The sequence below is a fragment of the Salvelinus sp. IW2-2015 genome, unplaced genomic scaffold (assembly GCF_002910315.2).
Source record: "Salvelinus sp. IW2-2015 unplaced genomic scaffold, ASM291031v2 Un_scaffold1374, whole genome shotgun sequence".
Taxonomy (NCBI): Eukaryota; Metazoa; Chordata; class Actinopteri; order Salmoniformes; family Salmonidae; genus Salvelinus; species Salvelinus sp. IW2-2015.
The window spans coordinates 120,195-126,741 of record NW_019942865.1 but is presented as its reverse complement, the minus strand read 5'-3'; the positions used below and the strand labels follow the sequence as shown (position 1 = coordinate 126,741).

General features: G+C 41.8%; 1 protein-coding gene and 1 long non-coding RNA gene across 2 annotated transcripts in view; one reads left to right on the top strand and one right to left on the bottom strand.

Annotated features, from left to right (window-relative positions):
* Positions 1-6,547, bottom strand: part of LOC112070587 (E3 ubiquitin-protein ligase TRIM39-like) — a 61,186-nt gene that overhangs the window by 46,100 nt on the left and 8,539 nt on the right. The window lies entirely within an intron of this gene.
* Positions 4,933-6,547, top strand: LOC112070588 (uncharacterized). Its single transcript, XR_002893929.2, has 4 exons — positions 4,933-5,092; positions 5,227-5,249; positions 5,335-5,453; positions 6,256-6,547. It is a non-coding gene; the product is annotated as an uncharacterized lncRNA (long non-coding RNA).

The window sequence follows — 6,547 nt, the reverse complement described above, 5'->3', positions numbered from 1 at the left end:
TTCTCCAAGAGGATCTCCTGATGAGAAAGTGGGTGTCTCATGGTAGTTGTTTTCTGGGGAAGCATTTTTTTACGGCTGGACATGCTTTCCACTTGGCTACCCCTACCCGGTCAACAGCACTGCACCCCCCACAGCAACTCACCAAAGCCTTCCGCATTTCTCCTTCTCCCATATCCAGTCAGCTGATGTTCTGAAGAGCTGCAAAATCTGGACCCCTACAAATCAGCTGGGCTAGACATCTGGACCCTTTCTAAAATGATCTGCCAAAATTGTTGCCACCTATTACTAGCCTGTTAAACCTCTTTCGTTTCGTCTGAGATTCCCAAAGTTTCGTAAGCAGCTGCGGTCATCCCCTCTTCAAAGGGGGACACTCTTGACCCAAACTGCTACAGACCTATATCTATCCTACCCTGCCTTTCTAAGGTCTTCGAAAGCAAGTCAACAAACAGATTACCGACCATTTCGAATCCCACCGCACCTTCTCAGCTGTGCAATCTGGTTTCAGAGCTGGTCATGGTGCACCTCAGCCACGCTCACGCGTCCTAACGATTTCATAACCTACATCGATAAGAGACAATACTGTGCAGCCGTATTCATCGACCTGGCCAAGGCTCTCGACTCTGTCAATCACCACATCCTCATCGCAGACTCAATAGCCTTTGTTTCTCAAATGATTGCCTCGCCTGGTTCACCAACATCTTCTCTAATAGAGTTCAGTGTGTCAAATGGAGGGCCTGTTGTCCGGGCCTCTGGCAGTCTCTATGGGGGTGCCACAGGGTTCAATTCTTGGCGACTCTCTTCTCTGTATACATCAATGATGTCGCTCTTGCTGCTGGTGAGTCTCTGATCACCTCTACGCAGACAACACCATTCTGTATCTTCTGGCCCTTCTTTGGACACTGTGTTAATAACCCTCCAGACGAGCTTCAAGCCATACACTCTCCTTCCGTGGCCTCCAACTGCTCTTAAATGCAAGTAAAACTAAATGCATGCTATTCAACCGATCGCTGCCTGCACCTGCACGCCCGTCAACATCACTACTCTGGACTGTTCTGACTTAGAATATGTGGACAACTACAAATACCTAGGTGTCTGGTTAGACTAAATTCTCCTTCCAGACTCGCATCAAACATCTCCATCTCCAAAAGTTAAATCTAGAATTGGCTACCTATTTCGCAACAAAGCATCCTTCACTCATGCTGCCAAACATACCCTTGTAAAACTGACCATCCTACCGATCCTCGACTTCGGCGATGTCATTTACAAAATAGCCTCCAATACCCTACTCAATAAATTGGATGGAGTCTATCACAGTGCCATCCATTTTGTCACCAAAGCCCCAAATACTACTCACCACTGCAACCTGTACGCTCTCGTTGGCTGGCCCTCGCTTCATACTCGTCGCCAAACCCACTGGCCCAGGTCATCTACAAGACCCTGCTTAGGTAAAGTCCCCCTTATCACAGCTCGCTGGTCACCATAGCAGCACCCACCTGTAGCACACCGCTCCAGCAGGTATATCTCTCTGGTCACCCCAAAACCAAATCTTCTTTGGAAGATTTGCTCCTTCCTCCTTCCTCCTTCCAGTTCTCTGCTGCCAATGACTGGAACGACTACAAAGTCTCTGAAACTGGAAACACTTATCTCCTCACTAGCTTTAAGCACCAGCTGTCAGTGCAGCTCACAGATTACTGCACCTGTACTAGCCCATCTATAATTTAGCCCAAAACTACCTCTCCCCTACTGTATTTATTTATTTATTTTGCTCCTTTGCACCCCATTATTTCTATTTCTACTTTGCACATTCATCCACTGCAAATCTACCATTCCAGTGTTTTACTTGCTCATATTATATTTACTTCACCACCATGGCCTTTTTTGCCTTTGCCTCCCTTATCTCACAGATTTGCTCACATTGTATATAGACTTATTTTTCTACTGTATTATTGACTGTATGTGTAACTCTGTTGTATGTGTCGAACTGCTTTGCTTTATCTTGGCCAGGTCGCAATTGTAAATGAGAACTTGATGGTTCTAAAATCGTCTCAAATAAAACTGTGAGGACCTCGGCGTTACTCTGGACCCTGATCTCTCTTTTGACGAACATATCAAGACTGTTTCAAGGACAGCTTTTTTCTATCTACGTAACATTGCAAAGGTGCTTCAACAAAGTACTGAGTAAAGGGTCTGAGTCATTGCTTAGTCATTATGGGGTGTTGTGTGTAGCTTGTTGAGAGGAAAAAAAATAATATTTTAATCTATTTTAGAACAAACAACAAAATTCCACACAACAAAATGTGGAAAAAGTCAAGGGGTCTGAATACTTCCCGAAGACACTGTATATACAAAAGTATGTAGACACGCCTTCAAATTAGCGGATTAGATTATTTCAGCCACAGCAGTTGCTGTCAGGTGTATAAAATTGAGCACACAGCAATGCAATCTCCATAGACAAACATTGGCAGTAGAATGGCCTTAYTGAAGAGCTCAGTGACATTCAACGTGGCACCGTCATACTGTACACCTTACTTGGTAACACCCTCAGAGGGTGGAGACAATAATTCCCGATGAATGGAAAGACTCTCTCAGTAAAAGTGTGTGAATGATATGCTGGGGTCGTCTACAACAAAACAGTGCTGTAACATTCAACCTCAAGGATATGTTTGTCTTATCGAAGGACTTATAACATTTGGAAATAATCAAGGATCAAAACAAGAATCGCTGAACAAAAGAAAATAAAAAAATAGGAATTACCAAGTTCTACAGTCTTCACTGCTGAGAGGCTTCAGTCCAGAAGATATTACAGCAGAGAGACGGAGGTGTTGACAAAATGGCCTCTAAACCTCTCCCAGAGGATGATTTCTCCTGTCCTGTATGTTATTACATCTTCAAGGATCCTGTGGTCCTGTTGTGTGTAGCCACAGCTTCTGTAAAGCCTGTCTGGAGGAATACTGGAAACAGAAGACATCTCGACAATCTCCAGTCTGCAGAAAGAAATCCTCAATGGAATTCCCCCCCTGTAACCTGGTTTTAAAGAACCTGTGTGAGGCCTACTTACAGGATAGAAGCCAGAGAGCTTCAGCAGGGTCTGAGGTGCTCTGCAGTCAGCACAGTGAGAAACTCAASCTCTTCTGTCTGGAGGATAAACAGCCCATCTGTTTTGTGTGTCAAACTTCAAAAAAGCATAAAAGCCATGACTGCTGCCCAATAGATGAAACTGTACTGGATCATAAGGTAGAAGATGTATTTAACACTACTTGACCTACAGTATGTACAGTACCAGTCAAAAGTTTCAACACACCTACTCATTCAAGGGTTTTTCTTTATTTTTTACTATTTTCTACAATGTAGAATAATAGTGACGACATCAAAACCATGAAATAACACCGAAAAAGTGTGAAACAAATCTAAATGTATTTTAGATGTGAGATTCTTCAAAGTAGCCACCCTTTGCCTTGATGACAGCTTTGCACACTCTTGGCATTCTTCAACATCTTCATTCAACATATTCAACATCTTCAACATATTCATTCAATAACTTCAACAACTTCAACATATTCATTCAATAACTTCAACATATTCATTCAACAACTTCAACATATTCATTCAACAACTTCAACATATTCATTCAACAACTTCAACATATTCATTCAACAACTTCAACATATTCATTCAACATATTCATTCAACATCTTCGACATATTCATTCAACAACTTCAACATATTTCTTCTTGCCACTGTATATGGAATATCATTCATGTACGTTGTTAGATTTGTGGAAATATATCGTGCAACCTTCTCTTTAATGAAGTCACCTTACCTGGTCACACCCTCAGAGGGTGGAGAGGACAGATTGCTGATGAATGGAAAGACTCTCTCGGTGAAAGTGTGTGTGTAGATGTGTGTTATTGACAGGGTCAGAGAATGACAGCTTTCCTCCTTCCCAGTCTAGCTGCACTCTGATCCTCTGGGGATTCTGTCTCACTGTGAGGGGAGTGAATGGCTGCTTTGGATCATGTGTTTTATAATCAACACCATCAATTAGCCTGGTATGATGGTACATTGATCAGTTACACAGTTTAAAACCAGTTATATTTAACTAAACACTGACATCTAGTGGAGTGTCCTGGAAATTAGCAGAGAGCTCCACCCCACTCCAAGGGCTGTATTAATTCAGCCGATTTAGTTGCAAAATGTATCTTAAATGGAAACAAACGAACCAGGGAGGGACTTACCTGCATTGGTCCAAAAGAACTAGCATTTTAGTTGCAGTTATTTGGACTAATGATTGCACCCCTGTTTAGCAGGAAGAGCAACACTCACAACAGACCAGCGCTGTAACATTCAGATAGTCAGCTAAAGCTGTGGTTATAAAATAGTTTGACAACCCTGTTCGTAAGCTTTTATATGATATCAATCTCATCTGTTTATGTTTTCAAGTGATGAAGCATGGATCTCTCATGGAAAGGTTGCGAATCTAAAATGGATCAACTTTGAGCATCTTTATCTCATGAATATTTTGGCATTTAAATACAAAAAGTCAAAAGGAGTGCTGTGAAAAAGTGATTGAATTCAAATGGATTTATCCTACGTACACTCTTAATAAAAAAGGGTTCCAAAAGGGTTCTTCGGCTGCTCCGTAGGAGCACCCTTTTTGGTACCAGGTAGAACCCATTTAGGTTCCATATAGAACCCTCTGTGGAAATAGTTCAACATGGAACCCAAAAAGGTTCTACCTGGACCCAAAACGGTTAACTTGGAATGAGAAATGGTTTCTTCACAGGGTTCTCCTATGGGGAAAGCCAAACCTTTAAGGTTATAGATAGCACCTTTTTTCCCAAGAGTGTATAGTCACATGTGAATAAAGATCTGAGTGCAATCCACTCCTTTTACACACACGCATCTCTTCATATGTTGTTTCATTCCAGGAAGAACTCAAGACTTCACTGAAGCCCTTACAGGAGAAGGAGGAGCAGAAGAGTCAGATGATAAAGTAGAAGATTGAGCTGATGAGCAGAGAGATATCAACACTTTCAGACACAATCAGAACCATAGAGGAAGAGCTGGAGCTGAGGACATCTCATTCCTGCAGGTAAGGACTAATCGACTCTGATAAATCAACTGCCCTATCAGTTATGAAATAAATATTGTAGTAATCAATTGAATGAGTTTAGATTGATTTGATGATCAATACATCTTTAAATGTGTTATTTTGTTTCCCTACAGAACTACAAGGATACAGTGAAAAGGTAAGGGGACTTTATTATGTCTCTCTCTTCTCTGTGGTTCTGTATCAAACCCCACAGCAACACTGACTCCTGAATGTTCTGCCAGAGCCCAGTGTACACTGCCAGATCCAGAGAGGGTTTCAGGAGCGCTGATAGACATGGTAAATCACCTGGGCAACCTGCAGTTCAGAGTCTGGAAGAAGATGCAGGGAATAGTTAAGTACAGTAAGTATTAAGGGGTATAAGAAGGTATTATATACTGTAGGCCATGACATCACTATGACTCTCCAATACAGAAAAAGAGACTGTGAATGATTTTTAAAGTGGCACTCCAGTCTCCTTTTTTATTTTTTACTTATTTAACTAGGCAAGTCAGTTAAGAACAAATTCTTATTTACAATGACGGCCTACCGGGGAATATTGTCAGCTCGGGATTCAATCTGGCAACCTTTTGGTTACTGGCCCTACGCTCTAACCACATATCTATCTGCCGTACTTCTCACCTCATGTATCACCTGATTCACTGAACAAAGGCTCATCTCAAAAGATGGTTCAGGAATCCTCATAACATGGTACAAGTGTTGGGGGGCTTTCCTATTTCGTCCTCATTGTCCCTCAAGCGAGGGGAGGACGATGACATCACAGTGCACCCACCAGACCAACTCATTGAATGGTCAACTCCTTGAAGTTTGCAGTTGTGTCTAAAACAAGTATTTATTCCCCTTTAATCTGGGAACATTACTGTATTTATACATGAGATATTCTTTTTAACAGGACAAGTACAAGACTAGCTGGAGTGTGTCTTTAAAATAAATAACATCCATTTTCTTTACAACATCAAGTCCTTTTCAGTGTAATAATTCAAAAGCAGATGGTTCATTTACACATGTGAAATTGTGAGGATTTCACAATAAGTAATGTGCACACATATAACACAAAACAGACAACACATAGCATTATATATTATATACAGTAATGTATTCCCCTTCATATGAATTAATTTAGTGTGTTTCTGTTCTCTGTTCAGTTCCAGTGACTCTGGACCCCAACACTGCCCACCCACATCTCATCCTGTCTAATGATCTGACCAGTGTGAGATACAGTGATGAGGAACAGCAGCTTCCTGACAACCCAGAGAGGTTTGATAGCCATAGAATGGTCCTGGGCTATGAAGGTTTAACTCAGGAACACACGCTGGGACATTGATGTTAGGAAGAATAAGGCTGGGACCTGAGAGTGACCACAGAGTCTGTCCAGAGGAAGGAACACAGTGGTTATTGGGATGGATCCTGGGGTGTGTTGTTTGATGGTGGTGATTA